The 26,413-nt window shown below is 51.4% G+C and overlaps 1 protein-coding gene across 1 annotated transcript in view; it reads left to right on the plus strand.

Annotated features, from left to right (window-relative positions):
* The window catches only part of TUB (TUB bipartite transcription factor), a 62,211-nt gene that overhangs the window by 13,984 nt on the left and 21,814 nt on the right, over window positions 1-26,413 (plus strand).

Genomic DNA, 26,413 nt, shown 5'->3' on the forward strand with positions numbered 1-26,413 from the left:
ACAGGAACAGAGTATGCATCTCCTTAAATCAGGGGTGTTTGTACAGGTAAGATTTCTTGTGTTTTTTTTAGAATTTTAGTATGTTTTCATGTATGTCTGAGACATTTCTTGTAAAGTTTTTCGGGATATGTTATTTCTTCTGTTGCTTTTGTGGAAAGGATAGGATCTCTTGTTTTATATTTTTAACTAGATATTTCTGATATGTAAGAAAATTATTAATTGTAGTGTCACCAGCTCATCCTCACTGAGCCCCTGGGACACTGAGGCCTGAGGGTTAGGGACTTGCCTCTGGCCACAAGGTGAGTCTGGAGCCCAGGCCTAGATGTCCAGCCTGGGTCCCCTGGAAGATTCCTAAGTTAGGCAGAGAGAAGGACTTGTTGTAACTCAGTAGTCAGGGAGCCCCACTACTGTTTCCATGGAAACCTGTAGGCAGCATCTTCTGGGAAGACCACGATGTGGAGTCCAGAGAGAACAGGCTGCACTGGGGTAGGGCCAGTCTAGGGTGTGTGTGTGTGAGAGAGAGAGATGGGGCGGGGGAGGGAGGGAGAGAGAGAGAGAGAGAAACAGTTTCTAAAGAGAGAGGTGGGTACCTCACCATCATTCACTAAGGCCTGGTGCAATATTCTGGATTGATGCTGGGCGGTGGCTGTAAGGAGGGGTGAAGTGCCATTGAGATGACTTTCCTGTGTCCAGCAGACCCAGTCCGAGGCTGCTCTTAGAGTGAGCTGGAGGTGCTCTAGGCAGAAGTGCTGGTATCTGCCCATCATGGGACCTGGAGCCCAACTGGCATCTGCTGGGCACTGGTTCCTCCTCCCTCAAGGCCCAGGAGGGAGGCCCTCACCCCGGCCACACAAATGCTGGGGTGATGGAAGCAGAGATAGCCCTCTCACCCCAGGACCCACCTCCGCCCATAATGGGCCGGGTGGCCAGGACAGTAAAGGAGTACAGGGTGGGAAGATCCCACATGCCGCGGAGCGGCTGGGCCCGTGAGCCATGGCCGCTGAGCCTGCGTGTCCGGAGCCTGTACCCTGCACAGGAGAGGCCACAACAGTGAGAGGCCCGCGTATCGCAAAAAAAAAAAAAAAAAAAGGAGTACAGGGTGGTGGTTGGGGGGACTGGGCAGGGCCTGGCCTTTAGGTGGGTCTGAGGGTCGGGACTGCCAAGGACATGGTGTGCCTCTGCCACAGCCTCAGTCTGGCAAGACAGGAAGGGGACGCCCCCTGCGTCCTGCAAGCATCTGTGGAGCTTGTAGCTGGGGGCCCTGACTTCCCTGCTCACCTTCCCACCAGCCCAGGAGAGCCTGAGCTCAGCGCTCACTGCCCCTGAGCGAGGCCCCCAGACCCCAGGGAGACCTGCTCTGGCCAGGCGTGGGAGGAGCTTCTGGAACCAGGTGGGGCATCTTTGTTTGGGGGGGTGGGGCGCTGGGGAGAGCAGGAAGGAGGTGGGCTGCTGGAGCCACCCAAGGTGCCTGAGGCTGGGTCTGAAAGACACAAAAGTATCGAGCCAGCAGTGTTTGTGCCATGTCTTGTCCCGTCCTGTGTCATCCTCCCTGGGCCTCATGCCGGGGCCTGACCTCCAGGAATTGAGCTGTGACCCCAGGGAAGCACACTCCAGCTTTCTCAGCTCTTGCTGCCAGGATCCCCTCACATTCCTTGATCCAGGAGGTGGGCTTAAAGTTCTGGTAGGGGGGTAGGCGGAGTCTCCTGCCTTGGAAAGGGGGCGTGATACGAAGATGCCTGGAGTGTGAGCTTGCGTGCGGGATGGCACGTGTGAACGCCTGTGCTAGGTGAGCGTGGAGAGATGAGGCGGGTGACGGGATGCATGCGTGCACAGTGTGTGTGCGTACGTGCTGGAGGTGTGTGTGGTACATCTGGAGTGGGGCAGGTGCGTGGTGGGCAGGGTATGACACCCATTGATGTGTGAGATGCCTTGAGTCAGGGGTAACAGGTATTTGGTGGGGGAGATGCGCGTATGAAGTATGTGAAGGCGTTTCGGGTACATGTGCGTGTGTGTATATTGTGGTGTAGGGTATGTGGATAGTGGTGAGTATAAGATATAGCTGCAGGAAGAATATATATGTGGCGTGTCTGAGGTGATGTCCAGGAGGCAGCTGTACACGTGCTTGCTCGTCTGCACCTGGAGGAGGGGCGGGCACATTACTGTATGTGGTGTGGCTTGGGAGGGGGAGGGCTACATGAAGTTACATGCATCCAAGGTGTGTCCAAGGTCATGTGTGCGCGCGCGCATGTATGTGTGTGTGTGTGTGTGTGTGTGTGTGTGTGTTGGGGGAGGGATGGAAATGAACTAGCATGTGAGTGTGTTTGGAGAAGCGACAGGCATTGGTGGCTGTAGTCTTTCCTCTCCAAGTTGAGGAACCTGAGGCTCATGTGGGGAAACGAGCGCGATCCCATCCCTGGCAGCTCACAACCTAGACTCTCGAGGGTTGGGGAGAGGACCGGCCCCTCTGGTGGCCTGGTGGGTTACAGCTGGTCATGTTCAGTCCTTTAGGATTACTGTCCTGCAGCTGGCTCCCATCGCCCCATGAGAATCAATTGTACAATAAAGGAAGAGTTTTGTAAGCCAGTTGCTAAATATAGCCGTTATTAATACTTAAACTATATAAATGTAAATTTAAATAATGTTAAAAACAAAGGTGATAAATACTCAGACTCCCCACTTGTTAATTTTTTTACTACATTGGACCACATCTGTGCTCTTGAGGTGATGTGTGTCCCTTGTATCTGTGTGGCGGCTGGTCTGTTGTGAGGCACCGCTGTGCATCTGTTCCCGACTCCGCATTCAGTCACGTCCCAAAATCGAAGTATTTCTTCCCTGGAAGTCAGCAGATGCTACAAGTTAAGACTTGATTTATTCTTTTGTTGATGGTCTAGACTTAAGAAAGGGATGGAAAACAATTTTAGGAGTGCAGATTAAACTTTCAAGTTTGTCATGTCTGTGGCTGCTTTTTTGTGAATAGCACAAACTATTGAAGAATTATTTTTCCAGTGTTCAAAAACTGTTAACCGATTCAGCAAAGAAGTCACTCAAATCACTGATGAATGAGTGATGTTTTGACACAGTTGTTTCACCTTCATCTTACTTGTTAAACGAAAATATCAACCAACACGCAAGTTGGAACTACGCCCATTCATCACTGCAGCCATAGGTTGGCTCCAGCTAGAGCATAAAGCAAAAATCAATGAACACATTGATTTGGGGGACAATCAACTGGCTATATGGAATTTTTATTTGTAAATTATGTGCTATACATCCTTTACATCAAAATTTACAATAAACTTACGTATGTATGCATGCAAACGTTGTTTGGAGACCTGGGTATTAAGCATCGCTGTGTGAAGCTCTCAGTAGGTCCTAGTTACCTACCCCCCACCACACGTCTCCTTTACTGTGCATGGGGTGAGGGGAAGGGGGCAGGTGCAACCGCAGAGACACTGGGAGCCGCTTCTCAGATTTCCAGACCAGCTGCAGCGGGTCACCAGCTCAGCTGGGACCTCCTCCCGGTCCTGGGCTTTGGGGCTCACCTGGAGGCCCCATTCATTCAGCACTAGCTACCTAAGCCCCTTCTCTGTGCCAGGTGCTGGGGATTCCCAAGTAGGAGGAAGACATGGTCCCTGCCTGCATGGAGCTCACAGCCCAGAGGAGGAAACACCCAGTCCCAGCCAGCCACTCCCTTGAGAGCGTGGGGCAGAAAAGAGACCCCTCGCCCAGCTGGAGAAGGAGGGAGGCCAGGACAAGGGCAGCTGGCCTGATACAGTTGCTCCTCAGCACTGGGTGCGCAGCACCCATGGCTCTCTGTTAAACACGCAGAGACTCTCTTTCGGTCAGTCTGGGCCATGCATTGCCCAGGAGTCTGCAGTGTGCTTGGGGATAGCGAAGCGGGCGACCCTCAGGCCACCCTTGGAGAAATCGTGATCTGGGGAGAGAAGAGAGTGTGTGCAGAGGCAGAGAGATGAGAAAGATGAAGTCGCTTGGGGAGATCTGGAAGGAGACTTGAAGGGGGACTGGAGCAAAGCAGAGGTGGGCCAGCCTGGAGGGGAGGGCAGGGAGAAGCAGGAGACAGAGGGTGGCAGCTCACACAGCCTCACAAGGGGTTTGGATTCTGTCCTGTGGAATGAGCGGCTGTCGAAAAATCCTTGTTAGCAGAAAGGTGATGTGCTCAGATTGACCTTGGAAAGTGTGATGCTCTTGGAGCAGAACTGGAGATCAGGAGACTGAAAGGAGGCTGGAGACACGTGAGGCCTAAACCCAGAGAGAGCCATGGGGGACAGAGGAGAGGGACTGGTAGGAGGGCGCTGAAGGTCGAACCCACAGGGCTAGGTGAAGGACAGAGGAGTTAGGGTAGCATCTGGGTTTCTGGGGTGATTGGGTAGATGTTGCCAGAAAACATAGGAGACGGAGCAGGTCTGGAGTGAGATGAGTTCAGTTTGGGACCTGGGGAGTTGGGGTTCTTCTGGAGGGACTCCGAGGCATTTGGAGCTCAGGGGAGCCATCAGGAAGCAGAGTTGGGAGTCCCAGCAGGTTGGCAGGGGGTTGGGGGGTGGGAGTGGAGAGGTTTCCCGGGAGAAAAGAATGAGAAGGTTTTCAGAACACGTGTCGAGATCCAGTCCTGAAGGGCCAGGAACTCAGGTGCCTGACTTGGCCTCATTTCTGGAAGAAGTGGCCCAGACGCCAGGTCCCTGCATTCGCGAGAGCCAGATAGTGGGCGGGAGAAGGCTGGTGGAGTTCAGAACCATGGGCCGGGTGGCTGGCTGCCTTCGGTAGGAGCTGGAGGTCACAATGCTTAGGAGTCTTGGGGCCTCAGTTCTAGCTCCAGTCCTGGCTTTGCTACCAACTTGCTGTGTGACCTTTGGCAAATCACCACCCTCTCTGGGCCTCAGCTTCTTTTTTTGAAAATGGGAAGGTTGGACCAGACCAGTGACTTTCAAATGTCATTTGGAGCCCCAGGGTCACCCAGAACTAACTCCAGGGAATCACTGGAGGTGGAGGGAGAAGCTGAGGGTGTGGTGCTCCAGTCCCCGCCCCCCCCCAGCTTCGTCCAGAGCCACTTGCTTTTATGTTTTCTATGTTGGTTGCCAACTAGAACCACTGGGTCAGAGAATCCCAAGTCTGTGAAGCCTTGTCCACAAAGACACTATGGAGACTGAAGGGTAATAAAACACGATGAGAAAACTGAACTGTCCTCAGACAGAAACTGTGTGAGCCTTGATGCCCGTTCCCCATGGAGCACAGTCACGGTCATGCCCTTGGTTACCCAGGATTTGGTTCTGCCTAGTTGCGGGCAATCTCAGCAGTTGATGCAGCCCAACTTGCTCCCTCCTCCTGGCTGGTGGGTCACCAGCCTCAGCCATCAGTGCACCCTCATGGGGGTCTGTGTGACGCCGGCCCTTCCCCACGGCTCCCAGGGACAACACAGTGTGAGGCTGGCTGTGAAGCAGCAAGGGGCCTCCCTGTCCCTTCATGTTCTCTGTCCACTGTTGCTATAAAAGCAGAACAAAGATTCTCTGAACAGGATGCAAAGCACTCGAGTTCTTCCTAAAGTCTGGCCTCCGTGACGACGCCCACCGAGTGCCGAGGCCTCAGTCGGTAACCCTGGCTTCCTCCAGCCCCACCGAGCTGCCCCCAAACACCCCTCATAGTTGGGCGCTATCAGCAAACGGGAGGGAGGCTGGGCGTAGACCAGGGTGCGGGAGGGTGATGAGAGGGGGGCCCAAGATGCGAGCGGAAATGTCCTTCCAGTGCCCACAGGGAAAACTTGGACCCTTCAGGTCTGTGTGACCTCACGTCCCCGGGAAGCCCAGGCCTGGCTTTCCTCGCTCAGGGCAGGGCCCCTGAGCTAGGGAGGGGTGCTGCCCACACCCTTGCTCCGGGATCCTGCCGCGAGGCGGTCAGCTCAGTGGGGCCAGCCATCATACCTGTTTGTCCCACGCGCCTTCAGCCCAAGCTCATTCCCAGCGTGTACAGCCCTGCCATTGCTGGGAAGGTGGTGCTGCCCCTGCCCCTACCCCTGAAGGCATTCAGATTCCCCAAATCAGGCCACACAGGCTTGAAGACTGTGCCTTTGGGGAGCTCCGGGGTCCCCAGGTCTCTTGCTACCTCGGGAACAGTTGGGAGGAAGACCTCAGCAGAAGTGGCCTCTGCCCTGTCACTCCTCAACATCCTAGATAGGGCTCAGAAACTTGCTCCAGCACCCCTGGGACGAGCCCCCCAATCCAGAGTCCCTCCCCATCCTTCCCCTTGCTCTCTAAGTTCCCCAGGACCACAGAGGCCACTGCAGCAGTTGTCACGTGGCAGGGTGGTTGGATGTGGGCAGGGGTGACGACTCTCGGTGTTTCCTGACAACAGGCTGGGGGACTCAAGCACCAATGTGAAGCTGAAGAGAGTCCTGGAGACAGGGGGAGACAGTGAGACCGAGTCTGCCCAGGCCACGCCCGTGGCCGGGGTGTGGCCCTGGGCCTGGGGAGGGTCGCTGTTTGAGAGGAGGACGCAGCTTTATAAAATGACTCCGTAAGTATGGCCTGGGCGGGAGGGGCCGCAGGCCCCGATGTCCCTCCTGGGACGTGGGCGTGGGCTAGGCGCAGCTGCAGCTGGTGACCCTGCAGCAGGCAGTGGGGGAACCGGACATCTGGGAGGCAGCCTGTGTCAGGGACACACAATGCTGGGGCCAAGGCAGGGGCTGGGAAGCTAGGTCTCTGGGGACCTAAGGAGGCTGGTTCCCATTTCAGGGGCCTGTGGAGGACCTTCCCCGATGTTCTAGGCTACTGGGCTGGGGCCTTCCCTTGAGGGTTATGTGTGTGTCTGCGTGTGTGTTTGTGTGTGTGTGTGTGCGTGTGTGTGTGTGTGTGTGTGTGTGTGTGTGTGTGTGTGTGTGTGAGGGACTATGGTCTCTGCCATGACTACTGACTGCAAGCTGGCCTTTGGTCCAAATAAGAGCCCTCTGAACCCAGGAACCCAGGAAGACAGACCCATGGCTTCTTTCTTAGGCAAGAGAGGCTCTAGGACAGTGATTTGCCTCGTGCAAACCTCCGGAGATTTGAAAAATACATGTTCCCAGCCCCTACCCCCAAAGAGTTTAGGATGGGGCCCAATAATCTCTAGTTTGCAAGCCGCTCAGGTGATTCTAATGGAGCGCAGTAGCTAGGTGAGGACTCATACCCCGGGCTAGTCCTACTGTAGGCATGTGGAAGCCCAGGCCTCTGCCTGCAATGCCACCAATAGACGCTCATGCTTTGACTCTCGGAGATGTTCTAGTCCCCCAGAATCTCATGTGAGGGGAAGGCCTCTTTAATAACCTCTTCCTGAGACACAGAGTCGAGAAAGAATGGTGCCCAGGGTGGTCCCTTGAGGGAGAAAGACTCAGGAAGAGAAAGATCAAGCCTGAAAAGATGGGGTTCTTGCACCACCACAGTGTCTGGGGCCTCACGCACAGGCCTGTGGTCCTCACAGCCATCTCAGGGCCCAGGGCCCCCAGGTCCACACCAGCCCCTGCACTGCCCCCATCTGGTCCCGTGGGTGAGCCTGGCTCCTTCTGCACAGACACAAGAGAACAGAGGTTCAAGAGAGGATATCTTGGAAGGCAAGCGTGCCCAAGGATCATGACGGAATTTTGTCAATGGAATTCCTTTTTTTTAACATTTTTAATGTCTTTTGAAAAACGACCTTTAAAGCTTTCCTAATTCACACGAAGTTTACTGACTTAACTGAATCAACATGAAGGTAACGTGAAGTAACTGACTGAACGTTTACATGGTGGAGCTGGAGTCTGTGGGGCTCTGAGCTGGGTCACTTCCTGTCTGGCCTGCCCAGGGACTCATGTCCATTCCCCCGACCCTGCGCACATCCACACCTCCTGGCTGCAGAGCATCTGAGGTGCTCACTCGACCCAGTTTGCTGAGTCAGTCCCCAGGTGCTGAACCTTTGGGCCCTTTCCAATTTCTTGCTGTTATAAATATCACTGCTATGAATATCTCTGTACAAATTACTTTCTTAACATTTCACTGGGAAGCAATCCCCGAGCGAGATCACTAGGTCAAAGGATGTGCACAGTTCTATATTGTCACATATTACTAGATAGTTCTCTGGAAATATTGAACCCATTTACCATGGTACCAATTATGTATGGCCAGTCCACACAACCCTCCAATAGTAAGGTTCATCGTTTTTATTTGTTTGGAGCTGTTTTATTTTATTTTATTTAAAAAAAAATTATTTTATTGAAGTATAGTTGATTTACAATGTTGTGTTAATTTCTGCTATACAGCAAAGTGATTCAGTTTTTTATATATATATATATATATATATATTCTTTTTCATATTCTTTTCCATTATGGTTGACTGCAGGGTATTGAATATGGTTCCCTGTGCTCTACAGTAGGACCTTGTTGTGTATCCATCCTATATATAATAGCTTGCATCTGCTAATCCCAAACTCCCAAACCATCCCTCCCCCCTCCCCCTCCCCCTCCCCCTTAGCAACCACAAGTCCGTTTTATTTTGTTTTGATTTTTTTCCTGTCTTGCCACATTGGTCAGGAGCGGTGCTGTGAAGCTGTTTCAATATGTATTCCCATAATGACTGGTGGAGTTGTGCTTTCTCTGAAGGACCCAGAGAACCTGATGGTCAGGGGTTATGATGGGGCCAGTCCTGAGTCAAAGAGCTAGACCAGGGCTGGGAAGTGGAAAATGTCGGTTTTCTAGACTTAGCTCTTCTGCCCCCAGCAGTAGGGCAGCGTGCACACCAGAACCGCAGTTCTACCTGCTCTGAGGCTGAGCCATGAGTGACTCACAGCCGCCTGTACCAGCTGTGGCCTCCTGGGTGCATATATTACCATGCTGTGCTTGTGGCTGTTGTCATGGGGATAAACCCTGTTTGGGCTTGGTAGTCTACTTGCCTGTTGTTTGACCCTGACCACCACTGGGGAGCTACACCAAGAGTCTGTCCACTGCCTGTCAAGCCAGGGCTTGGACGGTGGCCAGAGAGGCCATCTGGGTAAGGCCAGGAACATTTGTAAGGTCTGGGCTGTCGTGTCTTGGCTGAGGTCCAAGCTTGAAGAGCTTGGGACAAGGAGGGCCTTAGGGAACATTGACCCACATCAGGGTCTAGGACTGTGGCCTGCAGATAATGAAGGGAGGGCTCACCAGTGATACGAGGGACTCAAGACAGAGACAGTGAGGTTCGGGGGCATGAAACCCGGTGATGGAAACTGGGTGCCTTGGTCATTGCAGGCAGGGCCATGGGGCATCCTGGGATCTCAGATCAGACAGGCCGTATGAAGGAGGAGAGTAAGTCCAGGCAGACATGGCTGGTGGGTAGAGGGAACTAAGGTGTGAGGTTGACAGTCACAGTTTCAAAGCAGTCAGAAAATTTGAAAACAAAGAGTCAGATATGGACGTTCAAGGATATTCTGGGTAGGATGGAGCCATAGAGCAGTATGTGAGCCAAAGGGGTCTGGGAGTCCCCATACCAAGGGCCTGTCCATGATGAAGCAGGACACTGGGGGAGGGGAGGACACAGGGCCAGTGTGTGATACAGAAAACAGGGACCAGCCTCTTGGAGGGGAAGTGACAAAAGCTGGCCAGGGATCGGCATTCCAGCCCAGCACCTGGACTTGGGTCTGCGGAGGGCAGGCCCAGATCATGGACATGGGGCTGAGGGGGCAGCCGGAAGCTATCCTGGGCTCCAAGGTCCTCCAGCCTTTGGGCAGGAAGTGAATTCCCTTTCCCTCTCATCCCTGGCCTGCTGCTCATGGACCCAGGGCTTGGGTGGGGCGTGGGCAGGTGGTCATGGACAGAGGAGATGTGGCAGGTACGCCAGGACCCTCAAGTGGCAGCTAGACAGAGCTAAGGAGTGGTTTGGTGCAGCAGAAGCATGGATTTCGATTCAGATAACCTGGTCTAATTCTGGCACTGTACGTTACTGTGTGACCTCAGTTTACCATCTCCGAGCCTCTGCTTCCTCTTCTGTAAAATGGGGATATTCACTATAGGGTGGTTGAAGAGATTAAATTAGAAAAAAATATATGAAAGTGCTCAGCACAGGTTGTTGCTCAACAGATGCCAGTTTCCCTCCTTTTACCTCTTTTAGCTCCTAGAGCAGGGTCGCGTGTGTCTCAGGTGGGCTTCTGGGGAGTGGGAAGGCGGGGGGCGGGGCCTGGGGGGGAAAGGTGGGGGAGGGGTAGCATATGTGTTGGTAAAGGCCAGGAGCAGAGCTGGAATAGAACCTCAGCTTCTGGGTTAATCTGACTTGCACTTCATGGTGAATTTAGCCCAGTGGATGCACAACGTGGGAAGTAGCAAGTGGGAGGGTTAGATCCTGGCAAGTTTCTGAGCCTCTGTTTCCTTGTCTGAAAAACGGGTTTATTAACACCTTATGTCCGGAGTCGTGTGAGGAGTAGCGATAATGCATGGAGAGCATCGCACCACTCGTGCACATAGTAGGTCCATTCATATACGACAGTATGGTTGCTGTGGCCGCTGACACCTCTTCTGACCTCAGAATCATGTCACTGTAAGGGGTTTCTCTCTGTGATCCTGGGGTCACAGAGAGAACGGGGAATATGCATGGTAGTTAGTGCTCTGGCGTCCTAGGGTTGGCTGCGGAGGGAGGATGCAGGGGGAAGCTGCCCTGAGGCCCCGGGACACTGCCAGGGGCAGAATGGGCACTCAGCAGTTCTCTCCCACACGAAGGGTGTTCCCAGGCAGGGGCCAGCCGGTTTGCTCAGGACGGGGCTGAGGTCTCGCTTGGCGTGGGGTGGGCGGCCTTTTCCTTGCAGGAGCATTGCCGGAGGCAGGCAGCACAGAGTTGGAGGGAGTCAGGAGGGGCCCAGCATGGGTCAGGAGTTGGGGGTGATGGGGTGCCAAGCAGCTCTGTGCAGTCCAGAGGGAGCTGGCCCTGGGTTCGGTCCCTGGACAGGTCAGCTGCCTGTGCCCTGGCCCTGATCCCAGACCTGGTCCATTACTGTGCACCATGCCGAGGATCCAGACATCTGGAGAGAGTCAGGCTGAAGCTACTTCAGACTCCCCCTGGGTCACCTTGCTCTGGGTACCACAGCTCTGGGGCAAGAGGTTTCCAGGGTTCTGAATCCCAATCCGTCACCTGCAAGCTACAGACCTGAGGCAAGTCTAGTCTATCTGACCCTTTGTGTCCCTTTCTGGAAAATGCCCTCATGCATCAGGCCCCATGCAGCAGGGGGCAGAATCAGACCTGGTCCCTGGGCCTGGTGCTCTTGGTCTAGGAACTAGACTGTTTATTACTGCTGGTGTTTGGGGACTTCGGCAGTGGTTACAAAAGCGCTCTGAAGGGGTGTGAAGCCACCGCACAAGCTCCGCCCCTGTCAGGTGTGCAGCCCCTGTATTTGGCAAATGGCCCCCAGTCCCCTTCCCCTGGGACACCCCTGGATCTGTCTGGACCTGCCAGGATCCTCTGGGCAACCTGTATAGCCCACCACCTCTCTGCAACGCACACAACACACACACACACACACACACACACACACACACACACACACACACACGGCCATCACCGAGTAAAGATGGGTCCCCGCCCTCTCTCTGTTTCTGCCCTCCATCCTGAACCTCTCACTCCAGTGGCTCCACTCCTGCTTCCTGATCTGCTCTCCATCCCCCACTGCCCCCCAGCATCTGGCTGCAAGAGATATTGGTTTGTCAATGGCCTTACCCCATCAGTCTCACACTAACTAGGTCCTGCATCTCCAGATCATACTTCTGCCTCCCCTTCCAACAACAAGATCTAGGAAATGTCACTCACTCTGTATTGGGCACTTGGGAGCTAGCACAATGGGTTGGTTGATGGGCTGTTTTTTTCCCAGTTTCCTGTCCTGTTCAGCCAGTGTCAAGGAGTCATACAACCTTGGGTTTGGACCCTGGCTCTGCTCCTTCCTAGCTGTGTGAATTCAGGCGAGTTGCTTTACCTTTGAAGCCTGTTTCCTGGTCTGTAAAATGGGAACACTAATAGTACCTTCTGTGTAGGGCTGTCATAAAGATTCAGTGAGACCCTGTAGATGCAGCTTTTAGCACAGTGCCTAGCACGTAGTAGGTGCTTAATAAATGTTAGCTTCTGTTTCTTCGTGCCTAAGAAAATATTTGGAGTAGTCAGGAAGGATTATCTTCATTTATATACCCACCAAATAAATATTGATCTCCTTTGTTCCAGGCACTGCCCTAGGTACTGGGGAGACAGCAGGGAGCAAAGCAGAGGAAATCCCTGCCCTGGGCAGTTTATATTTTGTTCGTTTCCACCCGGATGAACTCACCCTTGGCTGTCAGCCCACCTTTCCTCTCTGCGTCTTCCCCTGAGGCAGTCTCTCCACCTTTTCTTCCCCAGCCTCAGCCTCCTCCTTCAAGACTCCCTGAATCTCTTCTCTTGGCCCATCCTCTCGCTAAACTTCGTATATTCTCCTCACTTACCTGGAATGTGTCCTCTAGGCACGCAAACCTAGAATATCCAAACTGGAACTCACATATCCAACCCCCCTCTCAAACCTCTTCTCCCACTGTGTTTCCTGAGCGGGGGTCCTTGTCCCACCTCTAGCTATTCCTCTGTCATCACCCCTTATGGAGCACTTACTATGTCAGGCCCTATTCCCAAGGCTTTTATTTATTAAATCATTTAATCTCTTGAAATCCCTAAGAAATAGTTCTGATTGTTTGTAGATGAGAAGACTGAGGCCAGAGTGGTTAAATGAAGAGACCAAGGTCCCACGACTCATAAATGGCAGAGCCAGGATTATTAGCAAAAAAAAAAAAAAAAAAAAAACAACCTAAAACATAAAATCTCAAGGTAGCCTGGCCTCAGAAGCTGTCTGCAAAGGCTGTGCTTTCCCTAAGGCTGTGCACCCTGCCCCAGGCCCGTGGCCTCACCTCAGCCGTGCCACTCACCCGGGTCCCCTTCTTGCCCACAGGCCAAGCCCCTCTGGTCTGGGCTGTTGAAGAGCCCACTCATCTGTATCTCTGCTTCCCTCTCGCTTCACCCCAGGCCCTGTTCCAAGGGCTGCCTGTGATCTTCTCCCTCACAAGGCGGGACTGTTCATTTCCTGTTGTTGCTAAGAGATTCAAGACCAAACAGCAAACCATTCGGAGCCCGCCCCGAATAACCTCCTCATTGATTCCGTATTCCACGCCACCCACCCCAACGCTCTCCCATCTCCCGTGTCTCCGTCACTCCCTCTTCATTAAATCTTCATCCAGCCTCGAGTGGTGCATCTACTGCAAAGCCCTGCCTGACCCTCCGCCAGACTGCACTGCTCTCCCCTGTGCCCTCACAGCACTGGACCCCACTGGTCCAGACCATCGCTGGCTGACTTCACTCTGCTTGGGACTATCGTTTGTCGTTTGTGTCCACCTGTGTCCTCCACTGCCCTGCGATCTCTGGGTCTCAAGGACTCACAGGGCCAGGTGCAGAGGAAACCTCAACACTGAGATGAACAGAGCTGGCTTACACTGTCACTCGGTGATTCAGGGCAGGAAAGGTCCAAGTGTCTTTCTGTTTTCCCATCAAGTCCTGCTGTAGAAACCAGAAATGGGGGATGATTTCCCGATTGTCAAATCCCAGAAGGATGGCTGAGCTGGATGGGCCAGTAGAGGTCATCTGTGTTAATCCTTTATCTTTGAATTGTTGGACTGAGGCCTGAAAGGGGAAGACCTAGTCCAAGGTCACTCAGCAGGGAGAAGTTGTGACTAGAATTCAGACGCCAGCATACTTTCTGCTTTGCTGAACTGTTCAATCTTTTCTTTGCTCTTTCTGTACATAAACTATATGCCTACTATAGTAATCCCAATTACTTGCACTGAAAATCAGCCCACATCTCAAGGCTCTGTAACGTTCCCCTCTCCCCTTCCAGATAACCACGTGCTCGCTTCATTTTACACTGTTGTCATCACAACTTTGCATTCCCATTTTCTTATTTAGTACTTTTCTGTAATACTTAAATTAAGTTCTTATAGAGAATGGGGTATATTTCTGGGTTGCTTATTTTTGTCCATTGAAGTTTCATGTGAGATTCGTATCCATCAACACACCGTTTTAGTTGTTGCCGCTTTATATTTTAATATCTAGTGGGGCCAGTCCTCCTGTCATTAGCCACCATTATCAGAATTTTCTTTGCTTTTCTTAGTTTTCTTTTCCTCCAGATAATTTTTACCTGGGTTATCTAGAGGAATCAAGGGCAGGGAAATAGTTTATCCCAGGCTGTCCTAATCTTGGGCATCGATACGGGTCAATCGAATTGGGTACTCTTAACTCGTGGTTCTGAAAATGGAAAAGAGGCCCATTGATTGGGTGAAACAGGAAAAGGAAGTGGTGGCCCCAACTCCCTGACCACGCCCTCCCTTGCCACTGCCCTCTAACCTGCCATCCTGGGAGGCAGGGCAGGATGCCTGCACAGTGGTTAGCGTGCTCCCTCGGGATGGATGTAGTTGGTGCTGGTGATCACTCAATGACTGTGAGTTTGCCTGAAACTGGGAGCCTCTCGGCAGCTGCCTATGTGGGGTGGGGAGCCTGGGGAGCAGGCCTGGCCCATGCATCCTCTGACGTGCACCACCAGCCCTGCAGCCTTCCCGCCTCCCTGGCAAGGGCGCAAGCCTCCCGCAGAGTCTGTCTCCACCCTTAGGTCTTTTTGCTTTGGCGCAAGAGTTTGCCTCTCACTGCCCACTCTCCCAAAGTTGTTACCTCAAAAACAGCACCTCACCTCTTATTAGCCCATTTACCCCTAAAAACACTCACCTGAGGCACAGAATGGACACCTAATTATATCAGTAACCCAACTGCTTTGTGAGACAAAATTTAGGAACACTTTTTTTTTTTTTATGTTGGAGTATAGTTGATTTACAGTGTTGTGTTAATTTCAGGTGTACAGCAAAGTGATTCAGTTATACATATACATATATCTATTCTTTTTCAGATTCTCTTCCCATATAGCTTATTACAGAGTATTGAGTAGAGTTCCCTGTGCTGTACCGTAGGTCCTTGTTGATTATCTATTTTTAGGAACACTGCTGATTGTCAGCAAGGCAAAGCGAACACTTGGCCTTTCTTGTCATAGAACCCGGGTCCACAAACCGTCTTGGCCTGTGCCCTCCTGTCCTCAGGTCATCACCTAAGGGATCCTTAAGAAATCCCTGTACATTATCAAGTTTCAGAATCCCCTTCAAAGTTTTCTTTGAACTAAGTGAAGTCCAATTTAGGAAAAATTACTACCTTTAAAATAGTCTTCTTATCATGTAGGAATATATTAGGAATCTCCATTCTTTTTATAAATCTCAATGATATTTTATAATTTTCTTCATGTGGATCACAAATAAGTTTCACTAATATTATTTTAAAACATTTCACACATGATCTTGCCACTGTAAATGAGATCTTCTTTTTCGATCTGTAAACGATTATTTTATAATAGTAATAGAAGTGTTATTGACTGTTTTCTTTTTCTCTCTTTATCTGGTGACTTTATTGAGCTTTCTGATTCTAGAGGTTTTCTCATTGATCCACTTAAGTTTTTTCAGGATCCCAGCACAGTCTGCCTTTTGCAATAATATAAATTATGACTCCACTTCCTAATACAGTAGACGAATAAGTGTGCATCAATGTCACCCTCAGGAACTTCTAAAAAATTGGGGTAGTTTGTTTGGCTTCATCCCCACTGAACCACCACCCTGGGGCTCAGCAGTGGGGCCTGGGACTGGAAGCGGTGAGGGTGGGAGGTAAATTCCAGATCAAGGAGACAGCCTCTGCTGAGGTTGGGAGAACATGAGCCTGACTTGTCTGAAAGCAGACCAGTATGGCTGGAGAATGGAAATTGGATCGGTTTCGTGGATACTTAAAATTTTTTTGGGTCTGTGAGCAAGGGAAGTCAGTGAAGGATTTAAAGCAGCAGATGCAATGGTAGATTTGCATTATGAAAAGATCACTCTCATTGCCATGTGAGAATAGACTGCAGGGGAGCCGGAGGGGAAGCGGGTGCAGCTCATTATGTAACAGCAGTTCATACATCTCCTTACGATGTGTCAGGCGCTTTGAAGTGGTTTCTGTATATTAACTCTTAAGTCTCCAGGTGCACAGGGAGTTTGTGGCAGAGCTCACTAGAAGCCAGCAGGCGTGGCTCCAGAGTGGACACCTGAAGCACACAGGTGATCCCACAGCTGAAGTAGTATGGACGACGGTGGTGGCATTGGAAATGGTGAGAAGATTGAAGAAGGGGACCAACTGAAGAGATACTTAGGGTTTAATATAAGCAGGACCTGGTGATGGATTGGATGTGGGGCGGTGGGGGGAGGAAATACCAAGGTACCAGTTTTTCCACATATTTGTGACAATTTGGAGTTTTTCTAGGACTTGTCTATTTACTTTTCTATTGGGTTGTTCATGTGTGCTTATCACCTCTACTCTTTTTCCTGGGGAAGGAAGGAACTCAGACCCATTACCAGGATGCATTCTGCATCTCCCATGTGTCTTCTGGGTGTATGGCTGGGTGAGGGATGGTCTCTGCTCACCATACTTTTGCTTAGGGGGGTATGAGAGCAAGGTGAGCCTAGTCTGAGTGTTCCCTACTCAGCTCTCCCAGGGCCTCTGGAGGGGGAGGTGGTAAATGTGCGTCTTTTTAATGTAAATTGTCAGATGGGGCCCTGGATACTGGAACTCTAGTGATATTGGAGGCCTTAGACACTATCTAATCCAACCCCATCATCTTATAGATGGGTACACCAAGGCCAAGAGAACTGGGAAGAGATTTGTCGATGGTCATGTAGGAGGCCAGGGACTTAGTCAAACCTGGAATTTAGGTCTCCCAACATCCAAGACACTAAAGGCACCTTTGGATCAAGTGAGGACATTGGCCAACAGTATTAGCAAGTGTCTGGTCACCTGCCCTGGTCGGGGTCCAGCGACAGTGTATCAGAGCCAATAGGTGGGATGGGGCAAAGTAGAAAATAGGTTGGGTCGAGCCAGAGAAGTGGGTTCTAATCACTCAGGAAAGCCAGATGGGCTGAAGTGTGAGTAGGGGAGCTGGGACCTAGCAGAGGGACGTGGGCAATTTTGGAGTGGATGTTTAGGAAGCTGGGGCAGAGCGGAGGGTGGCATGAGCTAGAGGGACACACAGCACCTCCCAGGGCCCCGCCTGATGGGGAGGGGAGACCTTTGAAGTCCCTTCTGAGGGCCAGCCCAGCCTGCCCACCTCCAGGGAGACCGCAGAAGTCTCGACGAGTGTGAGGGCCCGGACGGGGCCAAATGGCCTAAGAGGATCCAGCCAAACTCCAGGGCCTCATCCCACTGAGCAGAGCCCTTCACTCCTGCCACCTGCCCCATGTCAGCCTCAGGGTGGTAGGGTCAGGAAGGGGTAGGATCTGCGGCAGCAGGGAGGGTGGTGCCTGCAGAGGAAACGTGAGAGAGGGTGGGCTGTGATGAGGGCCAGGGATCAGGGAGAGACATGCAGAAAGAGGTCCGAAGCAGCCTGGAGTTGGAGAAGGGCAGAGGTGGGTACCTCCCCTCCCAGCCCCACCAGCCCTGGGCACTGTCTCACCTGAGGACGTCTAGAAGAGGCTGCCCAGAGCTCACAGATGCTGAGGCGGAGGGGCCCTCCCCTCGCCCCCAGAGCCCAGGTAGGGCAGCAGGCGCTGGCACTGCCTGTTCTCTCTCACTGCCTGAGATGGGCCCAGGCCCTGAAGCACAGGCTTTGGCCAAGGCGAGTAAACCCTTGCTGTTGTGACCACCCACAGTGCTTATGCTTCCTTTCGTATAATAGCTCCTCAGGGCTGCTGTGAGCCATCAGTGAGATAATACAGGCAACACTCAGCACAGTGCTGGCTCCACACCAGGGCTCAATAAGTGGAAGCTCTAATTACTACACGTTGTCACATCTCCGTGGTGATTTGAACTTTCAACACAGCGATCACAGGTTCACATTCCTTCTCTGCGTTCAGCTTCACACACCCTATGCAGTAGGCAAGATGTGCATTGTCCCCACTTAATAGATGAGGAAACTGAGACGAGCCCAGGCAAGTGGTTCCCTGGCCACCCAATGAGTTAGCAGCACAGAGAGGACAAGAATTCAGTTCTAAGTCTAGTGTGTTTTCACTGCTGTGTGTTTCTTCTATAAAATGCAAGACTTTCATCCTTATTTCAGAGTTGAGCAGACTCTAATCACCTTCCTTTGTCTCCTAACAGCCCTGCTGTAAAGAGTTAAAATATCAGAGAAATGTAGTGCTGGAAGGTAGCCTTCGAGAACATCCCACCCCCTGAATTTCATGAGGCACAGAGAGGCCACATACTCACTCAAGGTCATATAGCATATCAGCAACAAAGCCAGGACCGGAATCTGGGTCTGGTGTTCTTTCATCTATACCTGCTGCCTCTGTAGGTCTTAGCGACTTTTCTCCCCATTTCAGAGATGAGAAAATCCAATCTAATCCCCTAGCTCTACCTTAGAGGACATCGCTTCTTCAGTGACCTTAGAATGGCTGGTGGCTTTAGAATCTGATTAGAATCTTATATTTATGAACCATTATCAGCAAAAGGGAAGGGCCATGGAGCCAAAAGATGATGTGTTAGGGGTAATAAACTCTGTAGATAGTTTAAATTGCATTTCAGGGTCTTATTCCTCTTGCTAGAGAGATGCATTTGCGAATTCAGAGTAGGGTTGTTTAAAATGTATTTCACATTTTAAATAACTGTGGTTTTCTTAGATGAGGGGAAAAAAACTGGTCAAAACCGCAAACTCATAGGCTTTTCTGAAAGGTTACAAAATAAAATGTTCTTTGCTGGAGGATATAAAGGCAGTGGCTCTCTGTTTGACAAAGGAGAGGGCTCTGCTAGATAAATCTTGCATTATGAACAAATGAGAACTCCCTCCCTCCCTTCCTGGTCAGCTTAATTCATTGTTGCTTATCTGCAAATCCAATAACGCTGGTAAAACAAACCCCTCCTGCAGGCTGAGGACAGGGGCCTGGGCACTTCCCCTCAGAAACCTTTTCCTACTTATAACCTCAGCGCCTGCTCCTTGGAAGGCTGGGCTTAGATGCCCTGTGGGGAAGCAGGCAGGGATGCTATGCTTCAGCTCGGGGTCTCCCAGCCACAACCCCACCCCGCTCTGGGTCCTCTGAGCAGAAGAAGCTCAGCAGATCCTCAAAGTGGAGCTGGTAAACTGGGCAAAGAGCCCAGTTTATTAAGTATACTTCTCGCACTTCCCAACCCCCCTCCAAGATATTGATAAATTTCCCGGCTCAAAATTGCCGACGTTTTTAATGCCTCCGTGCATTGGAGTGTGGCCACCTGGGTGCCACCTCGGTAATATATCATACTACATGAGGTGACTAAGCATATTTCAATTGCACAGCTTTTAAAATAGTATTTATTAATTTACCAAACCCCTTGTGCACTGAGTGTCTACTGTCTGTCTCCCCACGGCCACGGTGGCGGGGCGTTGTCAGTGCTGTGGAGGGGTCCCCAGGAGGTCTAAGGAGCCGAAACCTGGAGTTAAGAGGAAGCCAGCACCTGGAAGGAGGGACCACCTGAAAAGGAGACTGTGGTCCTAGGGTGGCCTCACTGATGGACTAGACTGCGTCTTTCTCACCCTGGGCAACTTTTCCTGAGACCATTTGTGCATGTGCCAGTGTATGGAGCTTCTTTATAGGACATTAGACTTTCCTACAGTATTGTATCTCATAAACCTGTTCCTCTGTCATTAAATTCCTCGTAAAGGATGCTCAGTGGTCCATCCTGTGAACGTAGAATTATTTACTTAACCGAGTCCCAACTGATAGACGTTTTGTAAACCCCAGCTCCTGCCAATCTCCCCCATTAGAAATAAAGCTGGGATGACTATCTCTGTACATAAACTTTTGACTCCAGTGCATGTTTCCCTTGGCTAGATTTCTAGGACAGGAATTAATGAGTCGAAGGTCTAAGACCATCATCGTTGGGTGTTCTCTAGAGGATAGCATTACACTGTAGGCTCTAGGACTCTCGGCTGCCTGAGTTTGATTTGAACGCTTTCACTTATTTTCTGTGGGACTTTGAGCAGGTTGTGTAACCTCCTGTTTCTTCATCTGCACCATGGGGACAGTAACAGTACCTACCTCATACTGTTGTGAGGATTAGATGAGAGAAGCCATGTGTAGCTGCTGGGTTGACTCATGAGATGGAATCATAAAGTCAACCTTATTTTTGTGTCCTGTGGTCTCTTTAATTTTATTCTTTGAGGCTGTTTTTTCCCCCCAAACCTAGATGAAAGTGAGGGTAAGTCCCATGACTTTTCTGGCTGTTTCCAAGTAACCAAAGGTTGTCCTGTCAGTAATTAATATGTCCTATCTATTGTGATAAAAAAAAACCCCAAACTTTAAACTTCAGAGTTACACCAGCTTCTCTTGCCCATCCCAGTCTACTGCAGGCCAGCTGCTTGTGGGAGAGGGTCCATCCTGCAGTTCTGACCCTCTCCAGGGTCCAAGGTGAAGGCACAAAGCAGGAGAGGAGAGGAGAGAAGGGCAGGAAAGTTCTTCCCTGACTGATATTCTTTTTTTTTTTTTTAATTAATTAATTTATTTGGCTGTGTTGGGTCTTTGTTGCTGCACGTGGGCTTTCTCTAGTTGCAGTGAGCAGGAACTGCTCTTCGTTGCGGTGTGCGGGCTTCTCTAGTTGTGGCTCAGTAGTTGTGCCTCGTGGGCTCCAGAGCGCAGGGTCAGCAGTTGTGGCACGTGGGCTCAGTTGCTCCGTGGCATGTGGGATCCTCCCAGACCAGGGATCGAACCTGTGTCCCCTGCATTGGCAGGCGGATTCCCAACCACTGTGCCACCAGGGAAGTCCCCCCTGACTGATATTCTGATGAGCTGGTGTCACACTCTCTGGGCCGTCTCTATCGTTGGGGTGTTTTGTGGGTTCTTAGGAACCATTCCATCACTGGGATGTCTCCCCAAGCGAAGCTCCCTTGATGTGGGTGATGCTTTCTCACCATGGCTCATCCTATGGACCCATTCTCAGGCCCTGGGAAAGCTGAACTCATCCCCTCCCGCACTGTGACCTCCCCCTGACAAGGGGGCCCTCTGGGCTGGGATCTAAGACAGTCACACCTGTTGTTCATGCTGGGGCCCACACTGGTCCACAGGAAATACTCCTGTATCCATCACCCCACAAACCTGAGAGCACAGGCTGACCCTGAAGCAGCAGCACCTTCTCAGCCATCAGGACAGGCGTGACTCAGATGCCCCAGCACTGTGGTCCCAAGACTACTGTGGCCACATACTGAGCTCTCCTCAAGCCCTCTCTCCGGATTGGAGGTGAAAGCCATAACCCCTCCACCCCTCCCACTCAGGGCTCACTGGACCCTGGGGGCTTTCTCTAAAACTCCTTTTCAACCTCCAACAACCCTTTTCTCAGCCTCCTATATTTTGTACGTACCAGAAATGTGCCAGCTAATGGTACAGCCTCTTCTCCATGTCACATTTGGTGCTATCCCACCTCACTCTCGAATGTGATACCTATTGCCTCGGAGCCTCACTGAAGAGTTCCATTTCATCCCCCTATTGCCCATATTGCTTTTATGAAACATGTAGAGGGTGCCCAGCATAGAGTATGTGCTCCTCAAATGATGGTCACGTCTGATTCAATCTCATAGGCTCTCCATTTACATCGACTTCATCACCATTATATTTGGTTTTCTTCCTATTACTTTGTTTTATGCTTTCTGAGTCTTATGTTTCCTTTAGACTATGATCATTTTTTTTCTTTTTTCCTTTTTTTTTTTTTTTAACTGGCTGCGTGCTGTGCCGTGTGAGATCCTAGTTCCCCGACCAGGGATCAAACCTGCATCCCCTGCATTGGCAGCACGGAGTCTCAACTGCTGGACTGCCAGGGAAGTCCCTAGACTAGGGTCACTTTTGTTGTTGTGGAGATTTTTATTTGCTATTCTCTTAGGCAGTGAGACAAAATAGACATATTGTTTTTAATTCTGCTAGTGGTTACTCTACATTTTTCCACAGACATCAGTAAGCCTATTTATCTCACTTTTTTTTTTTTTTTTTTTTTTTTTTTGTGGTATGTGGGCCTCTCACTGTTGTGGCCTCTCCTGTTGCGGAGCACAGGCTCCGGACGCACAGGCTCAGCAGCCATGGTTCACGGGCCCAGCTGCTCCGTGGCATGTGGGATCTTCCCGGACCGGGGCACGAACCCGTGGCCCCTGCATCGGCAGGCGGGCTCTCAACCACTGCGCCACCAGGGAAGCCCCTATTTATCTCACTTTAATCATGTGTAATGGGGCAGTGGTCTTTGTATATTCTGCAGCTTGAAGGGGAATTTCAGAGGGCACTCTCTGGCTGTGCACGTAGGAACCACCATCTTGCCATGACATCTGCCCAACAGCTTTGCAAGGCACTGGGCTCTGGTGTAGGGAGTTTCATCTCTGCCCTGGACTTTCCCATTCACCATCTAACAGTTTTCAGTATCTCTGGTCTTGTCTCCCTTTATCCTCCATTTTGCTCCCAATTCTCTCTTTCTAAAAGGTACATCTGGACAGGTTACCCTTGGCTTAAAACCCTTTAGTGGTTCCCCACTGGCTGCAGGATAAAATCCAAGCCCCCCAGCTGGGTGCTCAGGGAACCATGTGACCTGACCCTTGTGCCACACTGAACCACTCACCTACATGCCACCACATTAGGTGATTTGTACTAGGTTTTCAAGTGCATTGGTCACAGACTCTCACATCCCCTGCCTTTGTTCATGTCATCCTCTTTGTCCAGAATGCCCTTTGGTAAAAGAGCCCAGGACCACGCCTGGCCAGCCGTAGAATCTCAGGAACTGTTAAACTTCCCCCCCCACTTCCTTTCTCATCTGTCTATCAAAACCCTCCTCGGGACTTCCCTGGCAGTCCAGAGGTTAAGACTCTGTGCTTCCACTGCATGGGGGGTGTGGGTTCGATCCCTGGTCAGGGAACTAAGATCCCGCATGCCTTGCAGTGAGGCCAAAAAAAACCCAAACAAACCCCCCTCATCCTTCAAGGTCCAATTCAACTGTCATCCTTTCTTATTCTCAGGAAACGCTTGTCCTAACCTGACTCCCCTTCCTTCAGTACAATTGGCTGCTCCCAACACTTCGTACACCTGGATTGTGACTCCAGAACCTTGGTGCTTTCTGTCTCTCCTGCCAAACTGAAAGCTCCCTGAGAGCAGGGTTGAGCCTGATGCCTGCCAAAGTGCTGCATGGACCCTTGAGCCCAGTCGGGTTGAGCTGCCGTTTGGTTGATTGCATTGCTTTCCTCAGAATGCAAGGGTACGATGCCAAGCTAGGAGGCAGGACACCTTGGGACTTGGTACCCGATCTGAATAGATATTGTTTTATTATTTATATCCTTTTGCTTCCAAAATTGATGAGAGGTGGCCCACACTCAATAAAACAGTTAAATTAGAAATAGAACATTTAAGACTCCACATGGAAGTAGCACAGTGCCAAAATGCTAACCTTCTTCCTTGGATGAACTAGCCTTGCTGAGGGGAGCTTGCACTGCGATGCACCTTCTTCCTTGGATGAACTAGCCTTGCTGAGGGGAGCTCACATCTCCAGCTGGGATGGCAGATGTGAGGGTCTCCTTCGGGTTGTTTCTGTTCCCATGCATTCTTTCACTCCACTCACAAACCATGACTATGTTTGAAAATGCCTAAGATGCAACGAGGAGAATTTAAATTCACAGTAAATACCTCATCCTTGAGGAATTGGACAGGTGGTGAGGAGGCCGTGTGGGTTTGCTATGTTTCAGTGGAGGTAACCTTGTTCCTGGGCTAAATTTAGAAAGCTTAGGTACTTCTTCAAGGGTCAGTGTACAGCAGAGCTGTATTTTAACCACAGCTTAGTACAATATTCTTCACATTGCTTTCTGGGGTGGCTTTTTGGTAGAAGCCAAGGGCCTGGGCTTAAGATGTCAACCAGGGAAGCCATCTAAGCAGCAAAACCCACCACCAGTTCTGAGTTGAGTGTGAACACTCACACATCCCCGTAGAACTCACAGAAGCACATGCTTAGATTCTCCCCATGCACACAATCAACATACCAACTAGCAAATGTTCTTGTGCAGACCCATTCTGACTGCAGGGACACCTTACACACACACACACACACACACACACACATACATGGCACACAGCCCCACTGGCTCCCCCATATCCCACGTGCACACACAGCCTTGGCAGGAAGAGACATGGAGAGCCGTCTTATTTCTGCATCTCACTCTGACTCCAGATTTTGCTCCCTTAGGACAGAACTTAAAGTGTCTATTTAATAGATTCAATTACTCCAGGCTCCCGAGACCTTCCAACTTGATTCTGATTGCTTTAAGGTGTCAGATAATTTGGGAATAAAAGGGAAAAGCAGCCTTAGGTTCTTGAAGAGGAAGTCGTCTAAGCTCATCTCTGAAGTGGTAGCTGCTGATGGTCTGGAGGGTGGGGCTGACCTCTTGCTTTCATGCAGGGTTCTGTCCATAGGTCCTGACAGACAGAGGCCCTCAGGTAGTGATTTGCTATGCTGCCTTGGTCTCCAAGGCAGGGACCAGTCCCTTTCTGCTGCCCTTCCTGGGAGCCCAACAGGGGTGAAAACGGAGGCCCAGGCCAAGTATCCCAGCAGGCAAGGAAACAGCCCTACTTTTTGCCCCCTGCACCCTGCTCTGGGGTGAATTTTTTTGTCTGCCCTCTGTCCCCATTGACAGTGATAGCTCTTGGAGCTTGATAAATAATCAGAGGTCACAGCCTTTGGCAAGCGTCGATGCTGTGCCAGTTGGAGATGGATATGACCTGTCCACTCCAGAAGCCTGAAGAGGGAGGCTGGGTGTGGGTGCGTGCATGCATGAGCACTGCAAGAACTGTGATAGGCAGGAGGAAGCTAAGGACAAGGGCTGTGTGTGAATCCTGGCTTCACCATTGACCAGCTGTGTGACTTTGGGCAAGATCTTTGCCTTCTCTGTGCCTTAGTTTCTTCTGCTATAAAATGGGTATGATAATAGCACCTACCTCCTAGGGTGGTTCTGAGGATTACGAGTTACAGTATATAGCTAGCACCTGATGCTCAGCAAATGCTCCAAATGTCCTGGTTATTGTTTTTATAGCAAATGTGTCAGGCTGCAAGGCTGGCAAAGTCCTGGGGTGGGGAGTCCCGGCTGTGGACCCAGGGCAGTAGGATGGGGCCCTCCCTCAGCCCATTTGGCTGTCCTTACACTCTCTCCCCACCAGTCAGGCAGTCAAAGGATCCCACATGGACACACTTCTGCCGTGGTTGGGGGATGGCACTGCTGAATCCAGGGTACACAGGAGGACACCCACCTGCAGTGTGGAGACGGTGCCCCTCAGCAGACCCCTCCAAGATCACCTGGTTTCTCCTCCCTGCTTCTGCCAGCCCTGCTGTGGACTTGCTATCCTTCACCTCAACATTTCAGTTTGCTTTAAAGTTGGTGCTCGTCACAGCCAGGACCTCCTCAGTGCTCAGAGACTTTAAGTTTATCTTTGTTGAGAGGTTTTTGCCTCCGTTTAAGTGTGGCCCTTAGAAAGGGCTTTGGAGGGCAGAGACCCTGGTTCCTTTTCAGCTCCATGGCTGCCAAGCTTTATGTCCTTGGGTATCTTAGCCTTCCTGAGGCTTTATTCTCTGGGAAACAGGAACAACTACTTGCCTCTCAAGGCTGCTGTGGAGATTAATATAAATTTACAACGGCTGGGGATGCAATAGACGGTAAATGTATCCTTGCCTTGACTGCTTAGAGGGGAAGCACTCCTCCGCAATGAGGAAACAACTCCTTTACTAAAACCAAAGAAAGAAGGTCCCCCGGGCGGCATGTGAGAACTGGAGGCGGCATGGAGGGGGGAAGCTCAGCCTCCATGCTTCGGACCTGAACGTTCCCCAGGACCTCTTTCGGTCCTTTTTGGCATCATTCCCTTCCTATACAACTGGATCCCACTCCCTACTTCTCCCCTCCCCCTCCATTTGAGCATAGGCTTCCCATCCCTTAGTGGAGATAGGTAGGCCAGGTAGGCAGGTGTTAGAATTATCCCCGTTTCACAGAAGGAGAAACTGAGGTTTGAGGTCGGAGACCCGCCCAGTGACAGCGCCTGTTCACCCAAAGTGGGCTCAGGCGCGGTCACGTGTGCGGAGCCTGGCGACCCGGGCTTTCGGTGAGGGGGATGGGGGCGTTTGGGACGCCGGAGCCGGTCTGGGGGTGGGGTCTCCGCCGGGGGCGGGGCGAGGGAGGAGGGGGCGGGCCGCCGCTGCCACCAAGCAGAGCTCGGGCGCTGGGCGCGGAACCCAGCCCCTCTGGCGGCGCCGGGCGGTGCGGACGGCCTCTCCCGCCTCCACGCGCGCGCACGCCCGCCCGCCCGCGGCGGCGGCGGCGGCCCCGCGCCCTCCGTTGCTTCGCCCATCGCGC

Source organism: Monodon monoceros, unplaced genomic scaffold (assembly GCF_005190385.1).
Source record: "Monodon monoceros isolate NGI ecotype Baffin Bay Population unplaced genomic scaffold, NGI_Narwhal_1 Super_Scaffold_7, whole genome shotgun sequence".
Lineage (NCBI taxonomy): Eukaryota > Metazoa > Chordata > Mammalia > Artiodactyla > Monodontidae > Monodon > Monodon monoceros.